This window comes from Mustelus asterias, unplaced genomic scaffold, assembly GCF_964213995.1.
Source record: "Mustelus asterias unplaced genomic scaffold, sMusAst1.hap1.1 HAP1_SCAFFOLD_2145, whole genome shotgun sequence".
NCBI classification, from domain to species: Eukaryota; Metazoa; Chordata; class Chondrichthyes; order Carcharhiniformes; family Triakidae; genus Mustelus; species Mustelus asterias.
The window spans coordinates 39,154-63,711 of NW_027592090.1; the positions used below are offsets into that span (position 1 = coordinate 39,154).

A 24,558-nucleotide genomic window follows, 5' to 3' on the forward strand; every position below is an offset into this window, starting at 1 on the left:
CTTTCTTTGCAATTCTGTACTGCCCAGCCACTTCAACCACCTCAATCTCTTTTCCATTTGCCTCATGCTAATTTTCAACATCTGCTTCACTTTTCCCTTTTTCTTTCTCTTCCAACACTCAACAGCTGCAAACACACACTCACATTCAAATACCACGCTCCTCATCGCACTTCTCGCAAAGCCATCTACGCTCCTCACCCTTCACCTCACTTTTACCTTCACTCTCTGCAGCAAACTTCAAAGAAACTTTTCACAACTTGATCATTTTTACTTGGCTCTCTTTTAAAACACACTTTGCTTCTTACCATCAATTCCTTCTCAGGCATGCACACACTCTGCACACACTGCAATGTCAACTGCAGCCACAAACAACAGCAAAGCACATTGAAATTGCGCCGTGCATGTAGGGAAACATGCCCAGGCTCTTCACAGTGCTGTTTTCAATCAGAAATGGGTGGAGACACAGTCTCACTTTGCTCTTTTGCAGAGTCCAATTGGAGATTAACACTTTGTTGACCTGAGGTAAATTTGCTGAGAAGCTATCTGCTCTTTGGAGCGAGCCCCTTCTACTGGAAGTAGAAGAGTGGCAGCTTCACCAATCTTTCTAAAAGTCTGACCATTCTCATCATCAGCTCCTGCTGGCTCACCCCATCTTTCCCTCCCTCACAAAGCGTGACATACGTCCGAGAACTTGGTGAGCAGCATGACACACAGGGAACAGGGCGGAGGATGTGACAGCATTATGGCAATGCTGTTGGGCTTATGATGCAGAGGCATGCATAGCTCATTGCTGAGTTGAAATCTCACCAAGGCTGGCAATGACTTCAAAACAATCGTCTAAACACAGGTCGCGATTGAGAATTGCTTGCGGCGGATGTGAAGTGACGCTTGCCTTTGTTTGAAAGCCACCTGGGGCCTTCGCACCATGTTTAGCAGGGCAATAGGGGAAGTAACACACATGGCTGGAAAATAACAAGAGTGGAAGCCAAATTTCTTTGGCAGCAAGAATCGAGATTCCACGAAGTGTTGAAAGTGGCAGCTTGGCCTGGTGCAGCACTGGGTGGCGGCTTTGAAGCAATGTAGCGCCTGGAAGATGTTGCAGAGTGGCATGAGGCGATATTGTAGTGGTGTGAAGTGAGTGTAAAGAGACAGTGTGCAAGTGATTTGAGCAAGTTTTAAGCGTGTTTAGATTGATGTGGTGAAAGCAGTGGCATATTTGGGAGAAGGAGGCTGTGTGAGAGGGGGATTGTTGCAGAGTGCATGTGTTTTGGAGGAAGGTTGAAAGTTTGAGATGTGGTTGTGAATGAAAGGAAGGTGTTGAGCAGCAGGAGAGGCTTGTGCGATGTTGCGTGTGAGATTTGAGTGAGAGCATTTGTGGGCATTTGGGGAATGAAAGGAGAAAGTGAGAACATTGTAATGCTGCTGAGTGTGAAGAAAGAGAGAGCATGTGGGGGTGAAAGAACCGGAGCAGCATTGGTGGTTGAGTGGTAGAATTCTCGCCTGCCACGCGGGAGGCCCGGGTTCGATTCCCGGCCAATGCACGAGCAGTAGTTAATTTCTCTGTGTTGCTGTTGTTGTTGTTGTGTGTGTGTGTGAGCAGCATTGAATTTGCTGCTGCAAATGATCAACGTTTCTTTGCATGTGAAAGCACTGGTTGAAAGAAACGAGCACTTTCTTCTGCTCTGTGCATTGGTGGTTCAGTGGTAGAATTCTCGCCTGCCACGCGGGAGGCCCGGGTTCGATTCCCGGCCAATGCAAAGCACCTTCTTTTTCATTCCTCTCTCCATTCAGCCCACACTCTTTCTTTCTTTGCAATTCTGTACTGCCCAGCCACTTCAACCACCTCAATCTCTTTTCCATTTGCCTCATGCTAATTTTCAACATCTGCTTCACTTTTCCCTTTTTCTTTCTCTTCCAACACTCAACAGCTGCAAACACACACTCACATTCAAATACCACGCTCCTCATCGCACTTCTCGCAAAGCCATCTACGCTCCTCACCCTTCACCTCACTTTTACCTTCACTCTCTGCAGCAAACTTCAAAGAAACTTTTCACAACTTGATCATTTTTACTTGGCTCTCTTTTAAAACACACTTTGCTTCTTACCATCAATTCCTTCTCAGGCATGCACACACTCTGCACACACTGCAATATCAACTGCAGCCACAAACAACAGCAAAGCACATTGAAATTGCGCCGTGCATGTAGGGAAACATGCCCAGGCTCTTCACAGTGCTGTTTTCAATCAGAAATGGGTGGAGACACAGTCTCACTTTGCTCTTTTGCAGAGTCCAATTGGAGATTAACACTTTGCTGACCTGAGGTAAATTTGCTGAGAAGCTATCTCCTCTTTGGAGCGAGCCCCTTCTACTCGAAGTAGAATAGTGGCAGCTTCACCAATCTTTCTAAAAGTCTGACCATTCTCATCATCAGCTCCTGCTGGCTCACCCCATCTTTCCCTCCCTCACAAAGCGTGACATACGTCCGAGAACTTGGTGAGCAGCATGACACACAGGGAACAGGGCGGAGGATGTGACAGCATTATGGCAATGCTGTTGGGCTTACGATGCAGAGGCATGCATAGCTCATTGCTGAATTGAAATCTCACCAAGGTTGGCAATGACTTCAAAACAATCGTCTAAACACAGGTCGCGATTGAGAATTGCTTGCCGCACATGTGAAGTGACACTTGCCTTTGTTTGAAAGCCACCAGGGGCCTTCGCACCATGTTTAGCACAGCAAGAGGGGAAGTAACACACATGGCTGGAAAATAACAAGAGTGGAAGCCAAATTTCTTTGGCAGCAAGAATCGAGATTCCACGAAGTGTTGAAAGTGGCAGCTTGGCCTGGTGGAGCACTGGGTGGCGGCTTTGAAGCAAAGTAGCGCCTGGAAGATGTTGGAGATTGGCATGAGGCAATATTGTAGTGGTGTGAAGTGAGTGTAAAGAGACAGTGTGCAAGTGATTTGAGCAAGATTTAAGCGTGTTTAGATTGATGTGGTGAAAGCAGAGGCATATTCGGCAGAAGGAGGCTGTGTGAGAGGGGGATTGTTGCAGAGTGCATGTGTTTTGGAGGAAGGTTGAAAGTTTGAGATGTGGTTGTGAATGAAAGGAAGGTGTTGAGCAGCAGGAGAGGCTTGTGCGATGTTACGTGTGAGATTTGAGTGAGAGCATTTGTGGGCATTTGGGGAATGAAAGGAGAAAGTGAGAAAATTGTAATGCTGCTGAGTGTGAAGAAAGAGAGAGCATGTGGGGGCGAAAGAACCGGAGCAGCATTGGTGGTTCAGTGGTAGAATTCTCGCCTGCCACGCGGGAGGCCCGGGTTCGATTCCCGGCCAATGCACGAGCAGGAGTTAATTTCTCTGTGTTGCTGTTGTTGTTGTTGTGTGTGTGTGAGCAGCATTGAATTTGCTGCTGCAAATGATCAACATTTCTTTGCATGTGAAAGCACTGGTTGAAAGAAACGAGCACTTTCTTCTGCTCTGTGCATTGGTGGTTCAGTGGTAGAATTCTCGCCTGCCACGCGGGAGGCCTGGGTTCGATTCCCGGCCAATGCAAAGCACCTTCTTTTTCATTCCTCTCTCCATTCAGCCCACACTCTTTCTTTCTTTGCAATTCTGTACTGCCCAGCCACTTCAACCACCTCAATCTCTTTTCCATTTGCCTCATGCTAATTTTCAACATCTGCTTCACTTTTCCCTTTTTCTTTCTCTTCCAACACTCAACAGCTGCAAACACACACTCACATTCAAATACCACGCTCCTCATCGCACTTCTCGCAAAGCCATCTACGCTCCTCACCCTTCACCTCACTTTTACCTTCACTCTCTGCAGCAAACTTCAAAGAAACTTTTCACAACTTGATCATTTTTACTTGGCTCTCTTTTAAAACACACTTTGCTTCTTACCATCAATTCCTTCTCAGGCATGCACACACTCTGCACACACTGCAATATCAACTGCAGCCACAAACAACAGCAAAGCACATTGAAATTGCGCCGTGCATGTAGGGAAACATGCCCAGGCTCTTCACAGTGCTGTTTTCAATCAGAAATGGGTGGAGACACAGTCTCACTTTGCTCTTTTGCAGAGTCCAATTGGAGATTAACACTTTGCTGACCTGAGGTAAATTTGCTGAGAAGCTATCTCCTCTTTGGAGCGAGCCCCTTCTACTCGAAGTAGAATAGTGGCAGCTTCACCAATCTTTCTAAAAGTCTGACCATTCTCATCATCAGCTCCTGCTGGCTCACCCCATCTTTCCCTCCCTCACAAAGCGTGACATACGTCCGAGAACTTGGTGAGCAGCATGACACACAGGGAACAGGGCGGAGGATGTGACAGCATTATGGCAATGCTGTTGGGCTTACGATGCAGAGGCATGCATAGCTCATTGCTGAATTGAAATCTCACCAAGGTTGGCAATGACTTCAAAACAATCGTCTAAACACAGGTCGCGATTGAGAATTGCTTGCCGCACATGTGAAGTGACACTTGCCTTTGTTTGAAAGCCACCAGGGGCCTTCGCACCATGTTTAGCACAGCAAGAGGGGAAGTAACACACATGGCTGGAAAATAACAAGAGTGGAAGCCAAATTTCTTTGGCAGCAAGAATCGAGATTCCACGAAGTGTTGAAAGTGGCAGCTTGGCCTGGTGGAGCACTGGGTGGCGGCTTTGAAGCAAAGTAGCGCCTGGAAGATGTTGGAGATTGGCATGAGGCAATATTGTAGTGGTGTGAAGTGAGTGTAAAGAGACAGTGTGCAAGTGATTTGAGCAAGATTTAAGCGTGTTTAGATTGATGTGGTGAAAGCAGAGGCATATTCGGCAGAAGGAGGCTGTGTGAGAGGGGGATTGTTGCAGAGTGCATGTGTTTTGGAGGAAGGTTGAAAGTTTGAGATGTGGTTGTGAATGAAAGGAAGGTGTTGAGCAGCAGGAGAGGCTTGTGCGATGTTACGTGTGAGATTTGAGTGAGAGCATTTGTGGGCATTTGGGGAATGAAAGGAGAAAGTGAGAAAATTGTAATGCTGCTGAGTGTGAAGAAAGAGAGAGCATGTGGGGGCGAAAGAACCGGAGCAGCATTGGTGGTTCAGTGGTAGAATTCTCGCCTGCCACGCGGGAGGCCCGGGTTCGATTCCCGGCCAATGCACGAGCAGGAGTTAATTTCTCTGTGTTGCTGTTGTTGTTGTTGTGTGTGTGTGAGCAGCATTGAATTTGCTGCTGCAAATGATCAACATTTCTTTGCATGTGAAAGCACTGGTTGAAAGAAACGAGCACTTTCTTCTGCTCTGTGCATTGGTGGTTCAGTGGTAGAATTCTCGCCTGCCACGCGGGAGGCCTGGGTTCGATTCCCGGCCAATGCAAAGCACCTTCTTTTTCATTCCTCTCTCCATTCAGCCCACACTCTTTCTTTCTTTGCAATTCTGTACTGCCCAGCCACTTCAACCACCTCAATCTCTTTTCCATTTGCCTCATGCTAATTTTCAACATCTGCTTCACTTTTCCCTTTTTCTTTCTCTTCCAACACTCAACAGCTGCAAACACACACTCACATTCAAATACCACGCTCCTCATCGCACTTCTCGCAAAGCCATCTACGCTCCTCACCCTTCACCTCACTTTTACCTTCACTCTCTGCAGCAAACTTCAAAGAAACTTTTCACAACTTGATCATTTTTACTTGGCTCTCTTTTAAAACACACTTTGCTTCTTACCATCAATTCCTTCTCAGGCATGCACACACTCTGCACACACTGCAATGTCAACTGCAGCCACAAACAACAGCAAAGCACATTGAAATTGCACCGTGCATGTAGGGAAACATGCCCAGGCTCTTCACAGTGCTGTTTTCAATCAGAAATGGGTGGAGACACAGTCTCACTTTGCTCTTTTGCAGAGTCCAATTGGAGATTAACACTTTGTTGACCTGAGGTAAATTTGCTGAGAAGCTATCTGCTCTTTGGAGCGAGCCCCTTCTACTGGAAGTAGAAGAGTGGCAGCTTCACCAATCTTTCTAAAAGTCTGACCATTCTCATCATCAGCTCCTGCTGGCTCACCCCATCTTTCCCTCCCTCACAAAGCGTGACATACGTCCGAGAACTTGGTGAGCAGCATGACACACAGGGAACAGGGCGGAGGATGTGACAGCATTATGGCAATGCTGTTGGGCTTATGATGCAGAGGCATGCATAGCTCATTGCTGAGTTGAAATCTCACCAAGGCTGGCAATGACTTCAAAACAATCGTCTAAACACAGGTCGCGATTGAGAATTGCTTGCGGCGGATGTGAAGTGACGCTTGCCTTTGTTTGAAAGCCACCTGGGGCCTTCGCACCATGTTTAGCAGGGCAATAGGGGAAGTAACACACATGGCTGGAAAATAACAAGAGTGGAAGCCAAATTTCTTTGGCAGCAAGAATCGAGATTCCACGAAGTGTTGAAAGTGGCAGCTTGGCCTGGTGCAGCACTGGGTGGCGGCTTTGAAGCAATGTAGCGCCTGGAAGATGTTGCAGAGTGGCATGAGGCGATATTGTAGTGGTGTGAAGTGAGTGTAAAGAGACAGTGTGCAAGTGATTTGAGCAAGTTTTAAGCGTGTTTAGATTGATGTGGTGAAAGCAGTGGCATATTTGGGAGAAGGAGGCTGTGTGAGAGGGGGATTGTTGCAGAGTGCATGTGTTTTGGAGGAAGGTTGAAAGTTTGAGATGTGGTTGTGAATGAAAGGAAGGTGTTGAGCAGCAGGAGAGGCTTGTGCGATGTTGCGTGTGAGATTTGAGTGAGAGCATTTGTGGGCATTTGGGGAATGAAAGGAGAAAGTGAGAACATTGTAATGCTGCTGAGTGTGAAGAAAGAGAGAGCATGTGGGGGTGAAAGAACCGGAGCAGCATTGGTGGTTGAGTGGTAGAATTCTCGCCTGCCACGCGGGAGGCCCGGGTTCGATTCCCGGCCAATGCACGAGCAGTAGTTAATTTCTCTGTGTTGCTGTTGTTGTTGTTGTGTGTGTGTGTGAGCAGCATTGAATTTGCTGCTGCAAATGATCAACGTTTCTTTGCATGTGAAAGCACTGGTTGAAAGAAACGAGCACTTTCTTCTGCTCTGTGCATTGGTGGTTCAGTGGTAGAATTCTCGCCTGCCACGCGGGAGGCCCGGGTTCGATTCCCGGCCAATGCAAAGCACCTTCTTTTTCATTCCTCTCTCCATTCAGCCCACACTCTTTCTTTCTTTGCAATTCTGTACTGCCCAGCCACTTCAACCACCTCAATCTCTTTTCCATTTGCCTCATGCTAATTTTCAACATCTGCTTCACTTTTCCCTTTTTCTTTCTCTTCCAACACTCAACAGCTGCAAACACACACTCACATTCAAATACCACGCTCCTCATCGCACTTCTCGCAAAGCCATCTACGCTCCTCACCCTTCACCTCACTTTTACCTTCACTCTCTGCAGCAAACTTCAAAGAAACTTTTCACAACTTGATCATTTTTACTTGGCTCTCTTTTAAAACACACTTTGCTTCTTACCATCAATTCCTTCTCAGGCATGCACACACTCTGCACACACTGCAATATCAACTGCAGCCACAAACAACAGCAAAGCACATTGAAATTGCGCCGTGCATGTAGGGAAACATGCCCAGGCTCTTCACAGTGCTGTTTTCAATCAGAAATGGGTGGAGACACAGTCTCACTTTGCTCTTTTGCAGAGTCCAATTGGAGATTAACACTTTGCTGACCTGAGGTAAATTTGCTGAGAAGCTATCTCCTCTTTGGAGCGAGCCCCTTCTACTCGAAGTAGAATAGTGGCAGCTTCACCAATCTTTCTAAAAGTCTGACCATTCTCATCATCAGCTCCTGCTGGCTCACCCCATCTTTCCCTCCCTCACAAAGCGTGACATACGTCCGAGAACTTGGTGAGCAGCATGACACACAGGGAACAGGGCGGAGGATGTGACAGCATTATGGCAATGCTGTTGGGCTTACGATGCAGAGGCATGCATAGCTCATTGCTGAATTGAAATCTCACCAAGGTTGGCAATGACTTCAAAACAATCGTCTAAACACAGGTCGCGATTGAGAATTGCTTGCCGCACATGTGAAGTGACACTTGCCTTTGTTTGAAAGCCACCAGGGGCCTTCGCACCATGTTTAGCACAGCAAGAGGGGAAGTAACACACATGGCTGGAAAATAACAAGAGTGGAAGCCAAATTTCTTTGGCAGCAAGAATCGAGATTCCACGAAGTGTTGAAAGTGGCAGCTTGGCCTGGTGGAGCACTGGGTGGCGGCTTTGAAGCAAAGTAGCGCCTGGAAGATGTTGGAGATTGGCATGAGGCAATATTGTAGTGGTGTGAAGTGAGTGTAAAGAGACAGTGTGCAAGTGATTTGAGCAAGATTTAAGCGTGTTTAGATTGATGTGGTGAAAGCAGAGGCATATTCGGCAGAAGGAGGCTGTGTGAGAGGGGGATTGTTGCAGAGTGCATGTGTTTTGGAGGAAGGTTGAAAGTTTGAGATGTGGTTGTGAATGAAAGGAAGGTGTTGAGCAGCAGGAGAGGCTTGTGCGATGTTACGTGTGAGATTTGAGTGAGAGCATTTGTGGGCATTTGGGGAATGAAAGGAGAAAGTGAGAAAATTGTAATGCTGCTGAGTGTGAAGAAAGAGAGAGCATGTGGGGGCGAAAGAACCGGAGCAGCATTGGTGGTTCAGTGGTAGAATTCTCGCCTGCCACGCGGGAGGCCCGGGTTCGATTCCCGGCCAATGCACGAGCAGGAGTTAATTTCTCTGTGTTGCTGTTGTTGTTGTTGTGTGTGTGTGAGCAGCATTGAATTTGCTGCTGCAAATGATCAACGTTTCTTTGCATGTGAAAGCACTGGTTGAAAGAAACGAGCACTTTCTTCTGCTCTGTGCATTGGTGGTTCAGTGGTAGAATTCTTGCCTGCCACGCGGGAGGCCTGGGTTCGATTCCCGGCCAATGCAAAGCACCTTCTTTTTCATTCCTCTCTCCATTCAGCCCACACTCTTTCTTTCTTTGCAATTCTGTACTGCCCAGCCACTTCAACCACCTCAATCTCTTTTCCATTTGCCTCATGCTAATTTTCAACATCTGCTTCACTTTTCCCTTTTTCTTTCTCTTCCAACACTCAACAGCTGCAAACACACACTCACATTCAAATACCACGCTCCTCATCGCACTTCTCGCAAAGCCATCTACGCTCCTCACCCTTCACCTCACTTTTACCTTCACTCTCTGCAGCAAACTTCAAAGAAACTTTTCACAACTTGATCATTTTTACTTGGCTCTCTTTTAAAACACACTTTGCTTCTTACCATCAATTCCTTCTCAGGCATGCACACACTCTGCACACACTGCAATGTCAACTGCAGCCACAAACAACAGCAAAGCACATTGAAATTGCGCCGTGCATGTAGGGAAACATGCCCAGGCTCTTCACAGTGCTGTTTTCAATCAGAAATGGGTGGAGACACAGTCTCACTTTGCTCTTTTGCAGAGTCCAATTGGAGATTAACACTTTGCTGACCTGAGGTAAATTTGCTGAGAAGCTATCTCCTCTTTGGAGCGAGCCCCTTCTACTCGAAGTAGAATAGTGGCAGCTTCACCAATCTTTCTAAAAGTCTGACCATTCTCATCATCAGCTCCTGCTGGCTCACCCCATCTTTCCCTCCCTCACAAAGCGTGACATACGTCCGAGAACTTGGTGAGCAGCATGACACACAGGGAACAGGGCGGAGGATGTGACAGCATTATGGCAATGCTGTTGGGTTTACGATGCAGAGGCATGCATAGCTCATTGCTGAATTGAAATCTCACCAAGGTTGGCAATGACTTCAAAACAATCGTCTAAACACAGGTCGCGATTGAGAATTGCTTGCCGCACATGTGAAGTGACACTTGCCTTTGTTTGAAAGCCACCAGGGGCCTTCGCACCATGTTTAGCACAGCAAGAGGGGAAGTAACACACATGGCTGGAAAATAACAAGAGTGGAAGCCAAATTTCTTTGGCAGCAAGAATCGAGATTCCACGAAGTGTTGAAAGTGGCAGCTTGGCCTGGTGGAGCACTGGGTGGCGGCTTTGAAGCAAAGTAGCGCCTGGAAGATGTTGGAGATTGGCATGAGGCAATATTGTAGTGGTGTGAAGTGAGTGTAAAGAGACAGTGTGCAAGTGATTTGAGCAAGATTTAAGCGTGTTTAGATTGATGTGGTGAAAGCAGAGGCATATTCGGCAGAAGGAGGCTGTGTGAGAGGGGGATTGTTGCAGAGTGCATGTGTTTTGGAGGAAGGTTGAAAGTTTGAGATGTGGTTGTGAATGAAAGGAAGGTGTTGAGCAGCAGGAGAGGCTTGTGCGATGTTACGTGTGAGATTTGAGTGAGAGCATTTGTGGGCATTTGGGGAATGAAAGGAGAAAGTGAGAAAATTGTAATGCTGCTGAGTGTGAAGAAAGAGAGAGCATGTGGGGGCGAAAGAACCGGAGCAGCATTGGTGGTTCAGTGGTAGAATTCTCGCCTGCCACGCGGGAGGCCCGGGTTCGATTCCCGGCCAATGCACGAGCAGGAGTTAATTTCTCTGTGTTGCTGTTGTTGTTGTTGTGTGTGTGTGTGAGCAGCATTGAATTTGCTGCTGCAAATGATCAACGTTTCTTTGCATGTGAAAGCACTGGTTGAAAGAAACGAGCACTTTCTTCTGCTCTGTGCATTGGTGGTTCAGTGGTAGAATTCTTGCCTGCCACGCGGGAGGCCTGGGTTCGATTCCCGGCCAATGCAAAGCACCTTCTTTTTCATTCCTCTCTCCATTCAGCCCACACTCTTTCTTTCTTTGCAATTCTGTACTGCCCAGCCACTTCAACCACCTCAATCTCTTTTCCATTTGCCTCATGCTAATTTTCAACATCTGCTTCACTTTTCCCTTTTTCTTTCTCTTCCAACACTCAACAGCTGCAAACACACACTCACATTCAAATACCACGCTCCTCATCGCACTTCTCGCAAAGCCATCTACGCTCCTCACCCTTCACCTCACTTTTACCTTCACTCTCTGCAGCAAACTTCAAAGAAACTTTTCACAACTTGATCATTTTTACTTGGCTCTCTTTTAAAACACACTTTGCTTCTTACCATCAATTCCTTCTCAGGCATGCACACACTCTGCACACACTGCAATATCAACTGCAGCCACAAACAACAGCAAAGCACATTGAAATTGCGCCGTGCATGTAGGGAAACATGCCCAGGCTCTTCACAGTGCTGTTTTCAATCAGAAATGGGTGGAGACACAGTCTCACTTTGCTCTTTTGCAGAGTCCAATTGGAGATTAACACTTTGCTGACCTGAGGTAAATTTGCTGAGAAGCTATCTCCTCTTTGGAGCGAGCCCCTTCTACTCGAAGTAGAATAGTGGCAGCTTCACCAATCTTTCTAAAAGTCTGACCATTCTCATCATCAGCTCCTGCTGGCTCACCCCATCTTTCCCTCCCTCACAAAGCGTGACATACGTCCGAGAACTTGGTGAGCAGCATGACACACAGGGAACAGGGCGGAGGATGTGACAGCATTATGGCAATGCTGTTGGGCTTACGATGCAGAGGCATGCATAGCTCATTGCTGAATTGAAATCTCACCAAGGTTGGCAATGACTTCAAAACAATCGTCTAAACACAGGTCGCGATTGAGAATTGCTTGCCGCACATGTGAAGTGACACTTGCCTTTGTTTGAAAGCCACCAGGGGCCTTCGCACCATGTTTAGCACAGCAAGAGGGGAAGTAACACACATGGCTGGAAAATAACAAGAGTGGAAGCCAAATTTCTTTGGCAGCAAGAATCGAGATTCCACGAAGTGTTGAAAGTGGCAGCTTGGCCTGGTGGAGCACTGGGTGGCGGCTTTGAAGCAAAGTAGCGCCTGGAAGATGTTGGAGATTGGCATGAGGCAATATTGTAGTGGTGTGAAGTGAGTGTAAAGAGACAGTGTGCAAGTGATTTGAGCAAGATTTAAGCGTGTTTAGATTGATGTGGTGAAAGCAGAGGCATATTCGGCAGAAGGAGGCTGTGTGAGAGGGGGATTGTTGCAGAGTGCATGTGTTTTGGAGGAAGGTTGAAAGTTTGAGATGTGGTTGTGAATGAAAGGAAGGTGTTGAGCAGCAGGAGAGGCTTGTGCGATGTTACGTGTGAGATTTGAGTGAGAGCATTTGTGGGCATTTGGGGAATGAAAGGAGAAAGTGAGAAAATTGTAATGCTGCTGAGTGTGAAGAAAGAGAGAGCATGTGGGGGCGAAAGAACCGGAGCAGCATTGGTGGTTCAGTGGTAGAATTCTCGCCTGCCACGCGGGAGGCCCGGGTTCGATTCCCGGCCAATGCACGAGCAGGAGTTAATTTCTCTGTGTTGCTGTTGTTGTTGTTGTGTGTGTGTGAGCAGCATTGAATTTGCTGCTGCAAATGATCAACGTTTCTTTGCATGTGAAAGCACTGGTTGAAAGAAACGAGCACTTTCTTCTGCTCTGTGCATTGGTGGTTCAGTGGTAGAATTCTTGCCTGCCACGCGGGAGGCCTGGGTTCGATTCCCGGCCAATGCAAAGCACCTTCTTTTTCATTCCTCTCTCCATTCAGCCCACACTCTTTCTTTCTTTGCAATTCTGTACTGCCCAGCCACTTCAACCACCTCAATCTCTTTTCCATTTGCCTCATGCTAATTTTCAACATCTGCTTCACTTTTCCCTTTTTCTTTCTCTTCCAACACTCAACAGCTGCAAACACACACTCACATTCAAATACCACGCTCCTCATCGCACTTCTCGCAAAGCCATCTACGCTCCTCACCCTTCACCTCACTTTTACCTTCACTCTCTGCAGCAAACTTCAAATAAACTTTTCACAACTTGATCATTTTTACTTGGCTCTCTTTTAAAACACACTTTGCTTCTTACCATCAATTCCTTCTCAGGCATGCACACACTCTGCACACACTGCAATGTCAACTGCAGCCACAAACAACAGCAAAGCACATTGAAATTGCGCCGTGCATGTAGGGAAACATGCCCAGGCTCTTCACAGTGCTGTTTTCAATCAGAAATGGGTGGAGACACAGTCTCACTTTGCTCTTTTGCAGAGTCCAATTGGAGATTAACACTTTGTTGACCTGAGGTAAATTTGCTGAGAAGCTATCTGCTCTTTGGAGCGAGCCCCTTCTACTGGAAGTAGAAGAGTGGCAGCTTCACCAATCTTTCTAAAAGTCTGACCATTCTCATCATCAGCTCCTGCTGGCTCACCCCATCTTTCCCTCCCTCACAAAGCGTGACATACGTCCGAGAACTTGGTGAGCAGCATGACACACAGGGAACAGGGCGGAGGATGTGACAGCATTATGGCAATGCTGTTGGGCTTATGATGCAGAGGCATGCATAGCTCATTGCTGAGTTGAAATCTCACCAAGGCTGGCAATGACTTCAAAACAATCGTCTAAACACAGGTCGCGATTGAGAATTGCTTGCGGCGGATGTGAAGTGACGCTTGCCTTTGTTTGAAAGCCACCTGGGGCCTTCGCACCATGTTTAGCAGGGCAATAGGGGAAGTAACACACATGGCTGGAAAATAACAAGAGTGGAAGCCAAATTTCTTTGGCAGCAAGAATCGAGATTCCACGAAGTGTTGAAAGTGGCAGCTTGGCCTGGTGCAGCACTGGGTGGCGGCTTTGAAGCAATGTAGCGCCTGGAAGATGTTGCAGAGTGGCATGAGGCGATATTGTAGTGGTGTGAAGTGAGTGTAAAGAGACAGTGTGCAAGTGATTTGAGCAAGTTTTAAGCGTGTTTAGATTGATGTGGTGAAAGCAGTGGCATATTTGGGAGAAGGAGGCTGTGTGAGAGGGGGATTGTTGCAGAGTGCATGTGTTTTGGAGGAAGGTTGAAAGTTTGAGATGTGGTTGTGAATGAAAGGAAGGTGTTGAGCAGCAGGAGAGGCTTGTGCGATGTTGCGTGTGAGATTTGAGTGAGAGCATTTGTGGGCATTTGGGGAATGAAAGGAGAAAGTGAGAACATTGTAATGCTGCTGAGTGTGAAGAAAGAGAGAGCATGTGGGGGTGAAAGAACCGGAGCAGCATTGGTGGTTGAGTGGTAGAATTCTCGCCTGCCACGCGGGAGGCCCGGGTTCGATTCCCGGCCAATGCACGAGCAGTAGTTAATTTCTCTGTGTTGTTGTTGTTGTGTGTGTGTGTGAGCAGCATTGAATTTGCTGCTGCAAATGATCAACGTTTCTTTGCATGTGAAAGCACTGGTTGAAAGAAACGAGCACTTTCTTCTGCTCTGTGCATTGGTGGTTCAGTGGTAGAATTCTCGCCTGCCACGCGGGAGGCCCGGGTTCGATTCCCGGCCAATGCAAAGCACCTTCTTTTTCATTCCTCTCTCCATTCAGCCCACACTCTTTCTTTCTTTGCAATTCTGTACTGCCCAGCCACTTCAACCACCTCAATCTCTTTTCCATTTGCCTCATGCTAATTTTCAACATCTGCTTCACTTTTCCCTTTTTCTTTCTCTTCCAACACTCAACAGCTGCAAACACACACTCACATTCAAATACCACGCTCCTCATCGCACTTCTCGCAAAGCCATCTACGCTCCTCACCCTTCACCTCACTTTTACCTTCACTCTCTGCAGCAAACTTCAAAGAAACTTTTCACAACTTGATCATTTTTACTTGGCTCTCTTTTAAAACACACTTTGCTTCTTACCATCAATTCCTTCTCAGGCATGCACACACTCTGCACACACTGCAATATCAACTGCAGCCACAAACAACAGCAAAGCACATTGAAATTGCGCCGTGCATGTAGGGAAACATGCCCAGGCTCTTCACAGTGCTGTTTTCAATCAGAAATGGGTGGAGACACAGTCTCACTTTGCTCTTTTGCAGAGTCCAATTGGAGATTAACACTTTGCTGACCTGAGGTAAATTTGCTGAGAAGCTATCTCCTCTTTGGAGCGAGCCCCTTCTACTCGAAGTAGAATAGTGGCAGCTTCACCAATCTTTCTAAAAGTCTGACCATTCTCATCATCAGCTCCTGCTGGCTCACCCCATCTTTCCCTCCCTCACAAAGCGTGACATACGTCCGAGAACTTGGTGAGCAGCATGACACACAGGGAACAGGGCGGAGGATGTGACAGCATTATGGCAATGCTGTTGGGCTTACGATGCAGAGGCATGCATAGCTCATTGCTGAATTGAAATCTCACCAAGGTTGGCAATGACTTCAAAACAATCGTCTAAACACAGGTCGCGATTGAGAATTGCTTGCCGCACATGTGAAGTGACACTTGCCTTTGTTTGAAAGCCACCAGGGGCCTTCGCACCATGTTTAGCACAGCAAGAGGGGAAGTAACACACATGGCTGGAAAATAACAAGAGTGGAAGCCAAATTTCTTTGGCAGCAAGAATCGAGATTCCACGAAGTGTTGAAAGTGGCAGCTTGGCCTGGTGGAGCACTGGGTGGCGGCTTTGAAGCAAAGTAGCGCCTGGAAGATGTTGGAGATTGGCATGAGGCAATATTGTAGTGGTGTGAAGTGAGTGTAAAGAGACAGTGTGCAAGTGATTTGAGCAAGATTTAAGCGTGTTTAGATTGATGTGGTGAAAGCAGAGGCATATTCGGCAGAAGGAGGCTGTGTGAGAGGGGGATTGTTGCAGAGTGCATGTGTTTTGGAGGAAGGTTGAAAGTTTGAGATGTGGTTGTGAATGAAAGGAAGGTGTTGAGCAGCAGGAGAGGCTTGTGCGATGTTACGTGTGAGATTTGAGTGAGAGCATTTGTGGGCATTTGGGGAATGAAAGGAGAAAGTGAGAAAATTGTAATGCTGCTGAGTGTGAAGAAAGAGAGAGCATGTGGGGGCGAAAGAACCGGAGCAGCATTGGTGGTTCAGTGGTAGAATTCTCGCCTGCCACGCGGGAGGCCCGGGTTCGATTCCCGGCCAATGCACGAGCAGGAGTTAATTTCTCTGTGTTGCTGTTGTTGTTGTTGTGTGTGTGTGAGCAGCATTGAATTTGCTGCTGCAAATGATCAACATTTCTTTGCATGTGAAAGCACTGGTTGAAAGAAACGAGCACTTTCTTCTGCTCTGTGCATTGGTGGTTCAGTGGTAGAATTCTCGCCTGCCACGCGGGAGGCCTGGGTTCGATTCCCGGCCAATGCAAAGCACCTTCTTTTTCATTCCTCTCTCCATTCAGCCCACACTCTTTCTTTCTTTGCAATTCTGTACTGCCCAGCCACTTCAACCACCTCAATCTCTTTTCCATTTGCCTCATGCTAATTTTCAACATCTGCTTCACTTTTCCCTTTTTCTTTCTCTTCCAACACTCAACAGCTGCAAACACACACTCACATTCAAATACCACGCTCCTCATCGCACTTCTCGCAAAGCCATCTACGCTCCTCACCCTTCACCTCACTTTTACCTTCACTCTCTGCAGCAAACTTCAAAGAAACTTTTCACAACTTGATCATTTTTACTTGGCTCTCTTTTAAAACACACTTTGCTTCTTACCATCAATTCCTTCTCAGGCATGCACACACTCTGCACACACTGCAATGTCAACTGCAGCCACAAACAACAGCAAAGCACATTGAAATTGCGCCGTGCATGTAGGGAAACATGCCCAGGCTCTTCACAGTGCTGTTTTCAATCAGAAATGGGTGGAGACACAGTCTCACTTTGCTCTTTTGCAGAGTCCAATTGGAGATTAACACTTTGTTGACCTGAGGTAAATTTGCTGAGAAGCTATCTGCTCTTTGGAGCGAGCCCCTTCTACTGGAAGTAGAAGAGTGGCAGCTTCACCAATCTTTCTAAAAGTCTGACCATTCTCATCATCAGCTCCTGCTGGCTCACCCCATCTTTCCCTCCCTCACAAAGCGTGACATACGTCCGAGAACTTGGTGAGCAGCATGACACACAGGGAACAGGGCGGAGGATGTGACAGCATTATGGCAATGCTGTTGGGCTTATGATGCAGAGGCATGCATAGCTCATTGCTGAGTTGAAATCTCACCAAGGCTGGCAATGACTTCAAAACAATCGTCTAAACACAGGTCGCGATTGAGAATTGCTTGCGGCGGATGTGAAGTGACGCTTGCCTTTGTTTGAAAGCCACCTGGGGCCTTCGCACCATGTTTAGCAGGGCAATAGGGGAAGTAACACACATGGCTGGAAAATAACAAGAGTGGAAGCCAAATTTCTTTGGCAGCAAGAATCGAGATTCCACGAAGTGTTGAAAGTGGCAGCTTGGCCTGGTGCAGCACTGGGTGGCGGCTTTGAAGCAATGTAGCGCCTGGAAGATGTTGCAGAGTGGCATGAGGCGATATTGTAGTGGTGTGAAGTGAGTGTAAAGAGACAGTGTGCAAGTGATTTGAGCAAGTTTTAAGCGTGTTTAGATTGATGTGGTGAAAGCAGTGGCATATTTGGGAGAAGGAGGCTGTGTGAGAGGGGGATTGTTGCAGAGTGCATGTGTTTTGGAGGAAGGTTGAAAGTTTGAGATGTGGTTGTGAATGAAAGGAAGGTGTTGAGCAGCAGGAGAGGCTTGTGCGATGTTGCGTGTGAGATTTGAGTGAGAGCATTTGTGGGCATTTGGGGAATGAAAAGACAAAGTCTGAAAATTGTAATGCTGCTGAGTGTGAAGAAAGAGAGAGCATGTGGGGGGGCGAAAGAACCGGAGCAGCATTGGTGGTTCAGTGGTAGAATTCTCGCCTGCCACGCGGGAGGCCCAGGTTCGATTCCCGGCCAATGCACGAGCAGGAGTTAATTTCCCTGTGTTGCTGTTGTTGTTGTTGTGTGTGTGTGAGCAGCATTGAATTTGCTGCTGCAAATGATCAACGTTTCTTTGCATGTGAAAGCACTGGTTGAAAGAAACGAGCACTTTCTTCTGCTCTGTGCATTGGTGGTTCAGTGGTAGAATTCTCGCCTGCCACGCGGGAGGCCCGGGTTCGATTCCCGGCCAATGCAAAGCACCTTCTTTTTCATTCCTCTCTCCATTCAGCCCACACTCTTTCTTTCTTTGCAATTCTGTACTGCCCAGCCACTTCAACCACCTCAATCTCTTTTCCATTTGCCTCATGCTAATTTTCAACATCTGCTTCACTTTTCCCTTTTTCTTTCTCTTCCAACACTCAACAGCTGCAAACACACACTCACATTCAAATACCACGCTCCTCATCGCACTTCTCGCAAAGCCATCTACGCTCCTCACCCTTCACCTCACTTTTACCTTCACTCTCTGCAGCAAACTTCAAAGAAACTTTTCACAACTTGATCATTTTTACTTGGCTCTCTTTTAAAACACACTTTGCTTCTTACCATCAATTCCTTCTCAGGCATGCACACACTCTGCACACACTGCAATGTCAACTGCAGCCACAAACAACAGCAAAGCACATTGAAATTGCGCCGTGCATGTAGGGAAACATGCCCAGGCTCTTCACAGTGCTGTTTTCAATCAGAAATGGGGGGAGACACAGTCTCACTTTGCTCTTTTGCAGAGTCCAATTGGAGATTAACACTTTGTTGACCTGAGGTAAATTTGCTGAGAAGCTATCTGCTCTTTGGAGCGAGCCCCTTCTACGGGAAGTAGAAGAGTGGCAGCTTCACCAATCTTTCTAAAAGTCTGACCATTCTCATCATCAGCTCCTGCTGGCTCACCCCATCTTTCCCTCCCTCACAAAGCGTGACATACGTCCGAGAACTTGGTGAGCAGCATGACACACAGGGAACAGGGCGGAGGATGTGACAGCATTATGGCAATGCTGTTGGGCTTACGATGCAGAGGCATGCATAGCTCATTGCTGAATTGAAATCTCACCAAGGTTGGCAATGACTTCAAAACAATCGTCTAAACACAGGTCGCGATTGAGAATTGCTTGCCGCACATGTGAAGTGACACTTGCCTTTGTTTGAAAGCCACCAGGGGCCTTCGCACCATGTTTAGCACAGCAAGAGGGGAAGTAACACACATGGCTGGAAAATAACAAGAGTGGAAGCCAAATTTCTTTGGCAGCAAGAATCGAGATTCCACGAAGTGTTGAAAGTGGCAGCTTGGCCTGGTGGAGCACTGGGTGGCGGCTTTGAAGCAAAGTAGCGCCTGGAAGATGTTGGAGATTGGCATGAGGCAATATTGTAGTGGTGTGAAGTGAGTGTAAAGAGACAGTGTGCAAGTGATTTGAGCAAGATTTAAGCGTGTTTAGATTGATGTGGTGAAAGCAGAGGCATATTCGGCAGAAGGAGGCTGTGTGAGAGGGGGATTGTTGCAGAGTGCATGTGTTTTGGAGGAAGGTTGAAAGTTTGAGATGTGGTTGTGAATGAAAGGAAGGTGTTGAGCAGCAGGAGAGGCTTGTGCGATGTTACGTGTGAGATTTGAGTGAGAGCATTTGTGGGCATTTGGGGAATGAAAGGAGAAAGTGAGAAAATTGTAATGCTGCTGAGTGTGAAGAAAGAGAGAGCATGTGGGGGCGAAAGAACCGGAGCAGCATTGGTGGTTCAGTGGTAGAATTCTCGCCTGCCACGCGGGAGGCCCGGGTTCGATTCCCGGCCAATGCACGAGCAGGAGTTAATTTCTCTGTGTTGCTGTTGTTGTTGTTGTGTGTGTGTGAGCAGCATTGAATTTGCTGCTGCAAATGATCAACATTTCTTTGCATGTGAAAGCACTGGTTGAAAGAAACGAGCACTTTCTTCTGCTCTGTGCATTGGTGGTTCAGTGGTAGAATTCTCGCCTGCCACGCGGGAGGCCTGGGTTCGATTCCCGGCCAATGCAAAGCACCTTCTTTTTCATTCCTCTCTCCATTCAGCCCACACTCTTTCTTTCTTTGCAATTCTGTACTGCCCAGCCACTTCAACCACCTCAATCTCTTTTCCATTTGCCTCATGCTAATTTTCAACATCTGCTTCACTTTTCCCTTTTTCTTTCTCTTCCAACACTCAACAGCTGCAAACACACACTCACATTCAAATACCACGCTCCTCATCGCACTTCTCGCAAAGCCATCTACGCTCCTCACCCTTCACCTCACTTTTACCTTCACTCTCTGCAGCAAACTTCAAAGAAACTTTTCACAACTTGATCATTTTTACTTGGCTCTCTTTTAAAACACACTTTGCTTCTTACCATCAATTCCTTCTCAGGCATGCACACACTCTGCACACACTGCAATGTCAACTGCAGCCACAAACAACAGCAAAGCACATTGAAATTGCGCCGTGCATGTAGGGAAACATGCCCAGGCTCTTCACAGTGCTGTTTTCAATCAGAAATGGGTGGAGACACAGTCTCACTTTGCTCTTTTGCAGAGTCCAATTGGAGATTAACACTTTGTTGACCTGAGGTAAATTTGCTGAGAAGCTATCTGCTCTTTGGAGCGAGCCCCTTCTACTGGAAGTAGAAGAGTGGCAGCTTCACCAATCTTTCTAAAAGTCTGACCATTCTCATCATCAGCTCCTGCTGGCTCACCCCATCTTTCCCTCCCTCACAAAGCGTGACATACGTCCGAGAACTTGGTGAGCAGCATGACACACAGGGAACAGGGCGGAGGATGTGACAGCATTATGGCAATGCTGTTGGGCTTATGATGCAGAGGCATGCATAGCTCATTGCTGAGTTGAAATCTCACCAAGGCTGGCAATGACTTCAAAACAATCGTCTAAACACAGGTCGCGATTGAGAATTGCTTGCGGCGGATGTGAAGTGACGCTTGCCTTTGTTTGAAAGCCACCTGGGGCCTTCGCACCATGTTTAGCAGGGCAATAGGGGAAGTAACACACATGGCTGGAAAATAACAAGAGTGGAAGCCAAATTTCTTTGGCAGCAAGAATCGAGATTCCACGAAGTGTTGAAAGTGGCAGCTTGGCCTGGTGCAGCACTGGGTGGCGGCTTTGAAGCAATGAAGCGCCTGGAAGATGTTGCAGAGTGGCATGAGGCGATATTGTAGTGGTGTGAAGTGAGTGTAAAGAGACAGTGTGCAAGTGATTTGAGCAAGTTTTAAGCGTGTTTAGATTGATGTGGTGAAAGCAGTGGCATATTTGGGAGAAGGAGGCTGTGTGAGAGGGGGATTGTTGCAGAGTGCATGTGTTTTGGAGGAAGGTTGAAAGTTTGAGATGTGGTTGTGAATGACAGGAAGGTGTTGAGCAGCATGAGAGGCTTGTGCGATGTTGCGTGTGAGATTTGAGTGAGAGCATTTGTGGGCATTTGGGGAATGAAAAGACAAAGTCTGAAAATTGTAATGCTGCTGAGTGTGAAGAAAGAGAGAGCATGTGGGGGGGCGAAAGAACCGGAGCAGCATTGGTGGTTCAGTGGTAGAATTCTCGCCTGCCACGCGGGAGGCCCAGGTTCGATTCCCGGCCAATGCACGAGCAGGAGTTAATTTCTCTGTGTTGCTGTTGTTGTTGTTGTGTGTGTGTGTGAGCAGCATTGAATTTGCTGCTGCAAATGATCAACGTTTCTTTGCATGTGAAAGCACTGGTTGAAAGAAACGAGCACTTTCTTCTGCTCTGTGCATTGGTGGTTCAGTGGTAGAATTCTCGCCTGCCACGCGGGAGGCCCGGGTTCGATTCCCGGCCAATGCAAAGCACCTTCTTTTTCATTCCTCTCTCCATTCAGCCCACACTCTTTCTTTCTTTGCAATTCTGTACTGCCCAGCCACTTCAACCACCTCAATCTCTTTTCCATTTGCCTCATGCTAATTTTCAACATCTGCTTCACTTTTCCCTTTTTCTTTCTCTTCCAACACTCAACAGCTGCAAACACACACTCACATTCAAATACCACGCTCCTCATCGCACTTCTCGCAAAGCCATCTACGCTCCTCACCCTTCACCTCACTTTTACCTTCACTCTCTGCAGCAAACTTCAAAGAAACTTTTCACAACTTGATCATTTTTACTTGGCTCTCTTTTAAAACACACTTTGCTTCTTACCATCAATTCCTTCTCAGGCATGCACACACTCTGCACACACTGCAATGTCAACTGCAGCCACAAACAACAGCAAAGCACATTGAAATTGCGCCGTGCATGTAGGGAAACATGCCCAGGCTCTTCACAGTGCTGTTTTCAATCAGAAATGGGTGGAGACACAGTCTCACTTTGCTCTTTTGCAGAGTCCAATTGGAGATTAACACTTTGTTGACCTGAGGTAAATTTGCTGAGAAGCTATCTGCTCTTTGGAGCGAGCCCCTTCTACTGGAAGTAGAAGAGTGGCAGCTTCACCAATCTTTCTAAAAGTCTGACCATTCTCATCATCAGCTCCTGCTGGCTCACCCCATCTTTCCCTCCCTCACAAAGCGTGACATACGTCCGAGAACTTGGTGAGCAGCATGACACACAGGGAACAGGGCGGAGGATGTGACAGCATTATGGCAATGCTGTTGGGCTTATGATGCAGAGGCATGCATAGCTCATTGCTGAGTTGAAATCTCACCAAGGCTGGCAATGACTTCAAAACAATCGTCGAAACACAGGTCGCGATTGAGAATTGCTTGCGGCGGATGTGAAGTGACGCTTGCCTTTGTTTGAAAGCCACCTGGGGCCTTCGCACCATGTTTAGCAGGGCAATAGGGGAAGTAACACACATGGCTGGAAAATAACAAGAGTGGAAGCCAAATTTCTTTGGCAGCAAGAATCGAGATTCCACGAAGTGTTGAAAGTGGCAGCTTGGCCTGGTGCAGCACTGGGTGGCGGCTTTGAAGCAATGTAGCGCCTGGAAGATGTTGCAGAGTGGCATGAGGCGATATTGTAGTGGTGTGAAGTGAGTGTAAAGAGACAGTGTGCAAGTGATTTGAGCAAGTTTTAAGCGTGTTTAGATTGATGTGGTGAAAGCAGTGGCATATTTGGGAGAAGGAGGCTGTGTGAGAGGGGGATTGTTGCAGAGTGCATGTGTTTTGGAGGAAGGTTGAAAGTTTGAGATGTGGTTGTGAATGACAGGAAGGTGTTGAGCAGCATGAGAGGCTTGTGCGATGTTGCGTGTGAGATTTGAGTGAGAGCATTTGTGGGCATTTGGGGAATGAAAAGACAAAGTCTGAAAATTGTAATGCTGCTGAGTGTGAAGAAAGAGAGAGCATGTGGGGGGGCGAAAGAACCGGAGCAGCATTGGTGGTTCAGTGGTAGAATTCTCGCCTGCCACGCGGGAGGCCCAGGTTCGATTCCCGGCCAATGCACGAGCAGGAGTTAATTTCTCTGTGTTGCTGTTGTTGTTGTTGTGTGTGTGTGAGCAGCATTGAATTTGCTGCTGCAAATGATCAACGTTTCTTTGCATGTGAAAGCACTGGTTGAAAGAAACGAGCACTTTCTTCTGCTCTGTGCATTGGTGGTTCAGTGGTAGAATTCTCGCCTGCCACGCGGGAGGCCCGGGTTCGATTCCCGGCCAATGCAAAGCACCTTCTTTTTCATTCCTCTCTCCATTCAGCCCACACTCTTTCTTTCTTTGCAATTCTGTACTGCCCAGCCACTTCAACCACCTCAATCTCTTTTCCATTTGCCTCATGCTAATTTTCAACATCTGCTTCACTTTTCCCTTTTTCTTTCTCTTCCAACACTCAACAGCTGCAAACACACACTCACATTCAAATACCACGCTCCTCATCGCACTTCTCGCAAAGCCATCTACGCTCCTCACCCTTCACCTCACTTTTACCTTCACTCTCTGCAGCAAACTTCAAAGAAACTTTTCACAACTTGATCATTTTTACTTGGCTCTCTTTTAAAACACACTTTGCTTCTTACCATCAATTCCTTCTCAGGCATGCACACACTCTGCACACACTGCAATGTCAACTGCAGCCACAAACAACAGCAAAGCACATTGAAATTGCGCCGTGCATGTAGGGAAACATGCCCAGGCTCTTCACAGTGCTGTTTTCAATCAGAAATGGGGGGAGACACAGTCTCACTTTGCTCTTTTGCAGAGTCCAATTGGAGATTAACACTTTGTTGACCTGAGGTAAATTTGCTGAGAAGCTATCTGCTCTTTGGAGCGAGCCCCTTCTACTGGAAGTAGAAGAGTGGCAGCTTCACCAATCTTTCTAAAAGTCTGACCATTCTCATCATCAGCTCCTGCTGGCTCACCCCATCTTTCCCTCCCTCACAAAGCGTGACATACGTCCGAGAACTTGGTGAGCAGCATGACACACAGGGAACAGGGCGGAGGATGTGACAGCATTATGGCAATGCTGTTGGGCTTATGATGCAGAGGCATGCATAGCTCATTGCTGAGTTGAAATCTCACCAAGGCTGGCAATGACTTCAAAACAATCGTCTAAACACAGGTCGCGATTGAGAATTGCTTGCGGCGGATGTGAAGTGACGCTTGCCTTTGTTTGAAAGCCACCTGGGGCCTTCGCACCATGTTTAGCAGGGCAATAGGGGAAGTAACACACATGGCTGGAAAATAACAAGAGTGGAAGCCAAATTTCTTTGGCAGCAAGAATCGAGATTCCACGAAGTGTTGAAAGTGGCAGCTTGGCCTGGTGCAGCACTGGGTGGCGGCTTTGAAGCAATGTAGCGCCTGGAAGATGTTGCAGAGTGGCATGAGGCGATATTGTAGTGGTGTGAAG

The 24,558-nt window shown here is 47.3% G+C and overlaps 26 non-coding genes across 26 annotated transcripts; all 26 read left to right on the top strand.

The window, feature by feature from the left end:
* The first annotated feature begins 1,470 nt into the window (after positions 1-1,470).
* On the top strand, positions 1,471-1,541 carry trnag-gcc (transfer RNA glycine (anticodon GCC)). The gene has a single exon. It is a non-coding gene; the product is annotated as a tRNA-Gly (tRNA).
* Positions 1,542-1,686: 145 nt separating this feature from the next.
* trnag-gcc (transfer RNA glycine (anticodon GCC)) lies at positions 1,687-1,757 on the top strand. Its single transcript has one exon. It is a non-coding gene; the product is annotated as a tRNA-Gly (tRNA).
* Positions 1,758-3,273: 1,516 nt separating this feature from the next.
* On the top strand, positions 3,274-3,344 carry trnag-gcc (transfer RNA glycine (anticodon GCC)). The gene has a single exon. It is a non-coding gene; the product is annotated as a tRNA-Gly (tRNA).
* A 143-nt stretch (positions 3,345-3,487) lies between these two features.
* Positions 3,488-3,558, top strand: trnag-gcc (transfer RNA glycine (anticodon GCC)). The gene has a single exon. It is a non-coding gene; the product is annotated as a tRNA-Gly (tRNA).
* Positions 3,559-5,074: 1,516 nt separating this feature from the next.
* Positions 5,075-5,145, top strand: trnag-gcc (transfer RNA glycine (anticodon GCC)). Its single transcript has one exon. It is a non-coding gene; the product is annotated as a tRNA-Gly (tRNA).
* A 143-nt stretch (positions 5,146-5,288) lies between these two features.
* Positions 5,289-5,359, top strand: trnag-gcc (transfer RNA glycine (anticodon GCC)). The gene has a single exon. It is a non-coding gene; the product is annotated as a tRNA-Gly (tRNA).
* Positions 5,360-6,875: 1,516 nt separating this feature from the next.
* On the top strand, positions 6,876-6,946 carry trnag-gcc (transfer RNA glycine (anticodon GCC)). Its single transcript has one exon. It is a non-coding gene; the product is annotated as a tRNA-Gly (tRNA).
* Positions 6,947-7,091: 145 nt separating this feature from the next.
* trnag-gcc (transfer RNA glycine (anticodon GCC)) lies at positions 7,092-7,162 on the top strand. Its single transcript has one exon. It is a non-coding gene; the product is annotated as a tRNA-Gly (tRNA).
* A 1,516-nt stretch (positions 7,163-8,678) lies between these two features.
* trnag-gcc (transfer RNA glycine (anticodon GCC)) lies at positions 8,679-8,749 on the top strand. Its single transcript has one exon. It is a non-coding gene; the product is annotated as a tRNA-Gly (tRNA).
* A 143-nt stretch (positions 8,750-8,892) lies between these two features.
* On the top strand, positions 8,893-8,963 carry trnag-gcc (transfer RNA glycine (anticodon GCC)). Its single transcript has one exon. It is a non-coding gene; the product is annotated as a tRNA-Gly (tRNA).
* A 1,516-nt stretch (positions 8,964-10,479) lies between these two features.
* Positions 10,480-10,550, top strand: trnag-gcc (transfer RNA glycine (anticodon GCC)). Its single transcript has one exon. It is a non-coding gene; the product is annotated as a tRNA-Gly (tRNA).
* Positions 10,551-10,695: 145 nt separating this feature from the next.
* Positions 10,696-10,766, top strand: trnag-gcc (transfer RNA glycine (anticodon GCC)). Its single transcript has one exon. It is a non-coding gene; the product is annotated as a tRNA-Gly (tRNA).
* A 1,516-nt stretch (positions 10,767-12,282) lies between these two features.
* trnag-gcc (transfer RNA glycine (anticodon GCC)) lies at positions 12,283-12,353 on the top strand. The gene has a single exon. It is a non-coding gene; the product is annotated as a tRNA-Gly (tRNA).
* A 143-nt stretch (positions 12,354-12,496) lies between these two features.
* Positions 12,497-12,567, top strand: trnag-gcc (transfer RNA glycine (anticodon GCC)). Its single transcript has one exon. It is a non-coding gene; the product is annotated as a tRNA-Gly (tRNA).
* Positions 12,568-14,083: 1,516 nt separating this feature from the next.
* Positions 14,084-14,154, top strand: trnag-gcc (transfer RNA glycine (anticodon GCC)). The gene has a single exon. It is a non-coding gene; the product is annotated as a tRNA-Gly (tRNA).
* A 139-nt stretch (positions 14,155-14,293) lies between these two features.
* Positions 14,294-14,364, top strand: trnag-gcc (transfer RNA glycine (anticodon GCC)). Its single transcript has one exon. It is a non-coding gene; the product is annotated as a tRNA-Gly (tRNA).
* A 1,516-nt stretch (positions 14,365-15,880) lies between these two features.
* Positions 15,881-15,951, top strand: trnag-gcc (transfer RNA glycine (anticodon GCC)). Its single transcript has one exon. It is a non-coding gene; the product is annotated as a tRNA-Gly (tRNA).
* Positions 15,952-16,094: 143 nt separating this feature from the next.
* trnag-gcc (transfer RNA glycine (anticodon GCC)) lies at positions 16,095-16,165 on the top strand. The gene has a single exon. It is a non-coding gene; the product is annotated as a tRNA-Gly (tRNA).
* Positions 16,166-17,683: 1,518 nt separating this feature from the next.
* On the top strand, positions 17,684-17,754 carry trnag-gcc (transfer RNA glycine (anticodon GCC)). Its single transcript has one exon. It is a non-coding gene; the product is annotated as a tRNA-Gly (tRNA).
* Positions 17,755-17,897: 143 nt separating this feature from the next.
* trnag-gcc (transfer RNA glycine (anticodon GCC)) lies at positions 17,898-17,968 on the top strand. The gene has a single exon. It is a non-coding gene; the product is annotated as a tRNA-Gly (tRNA).
* A 1,516-nt stretch (positions 17,969-19,484) lies between these two features.
* Positions 19,485-19,555, top strand: trnag-gcc (transfer RNA glycine (anticodon GCC)). Its single transcript has one exon. It is a non-coding gene; the product is annotated as a tRNA-Gly (tRNA).
* A 143-nt stretch (positions 19,556-19,698) lies between these two features.
* Positions 19,699-19,769, top strand: trnag-gcc (transfer RNA glycine (anticodon GCC)). Its single transcript has one exon. It is a non-coding gene; the product is annotated as a tRNA-Gly (tRNA).
* Positions 19,770-21,287: 1,518 nt separating this feature from the next.
* trnag-gcc (transfer RNA glycine (anticodon GCC)) lies at positions 21,288-21,358 on the top strand. Its single transcript has one exon. It is a non-coding gene; the product is annotated as a tRNA-Gly (tRNA).
* Positions 21,359-21,503: 145 nt separating this feature from the next.
* trnag-gcc (transfer RNA glycine (anticodon GCC)) lies at positions 21,504-21,574 on the top strand. The gene has a single exon. It is a non-coding gene; the product is annotated as a tRNA-Gly (tRNA).
* Positions 21,575-23,092: 1,518 nt separating this feature from the next.
* trnag-gcc (transfer RNA glycine (anticodon GCC)) lies at positions 23,093-23,163 on the top strand. The gene has a single exon. It is a non-coding gene; the product is annotated as a tRNA-Gly (tRNA).
* A 143-nt stretch (positions 23,164-23,306) lies between these two features.
* Positions 23,307-23,377, top strand: trnag-gcc (transfer RNA glycine (anticodon GCC)). The gene has a single exon. It is a non-coding gene; the product is annotated as a tRNA-Gly (tRNA).
* The last annotated feature ends 1,181 nt before the right edge of the window (positions 23,378-24,558 follow it).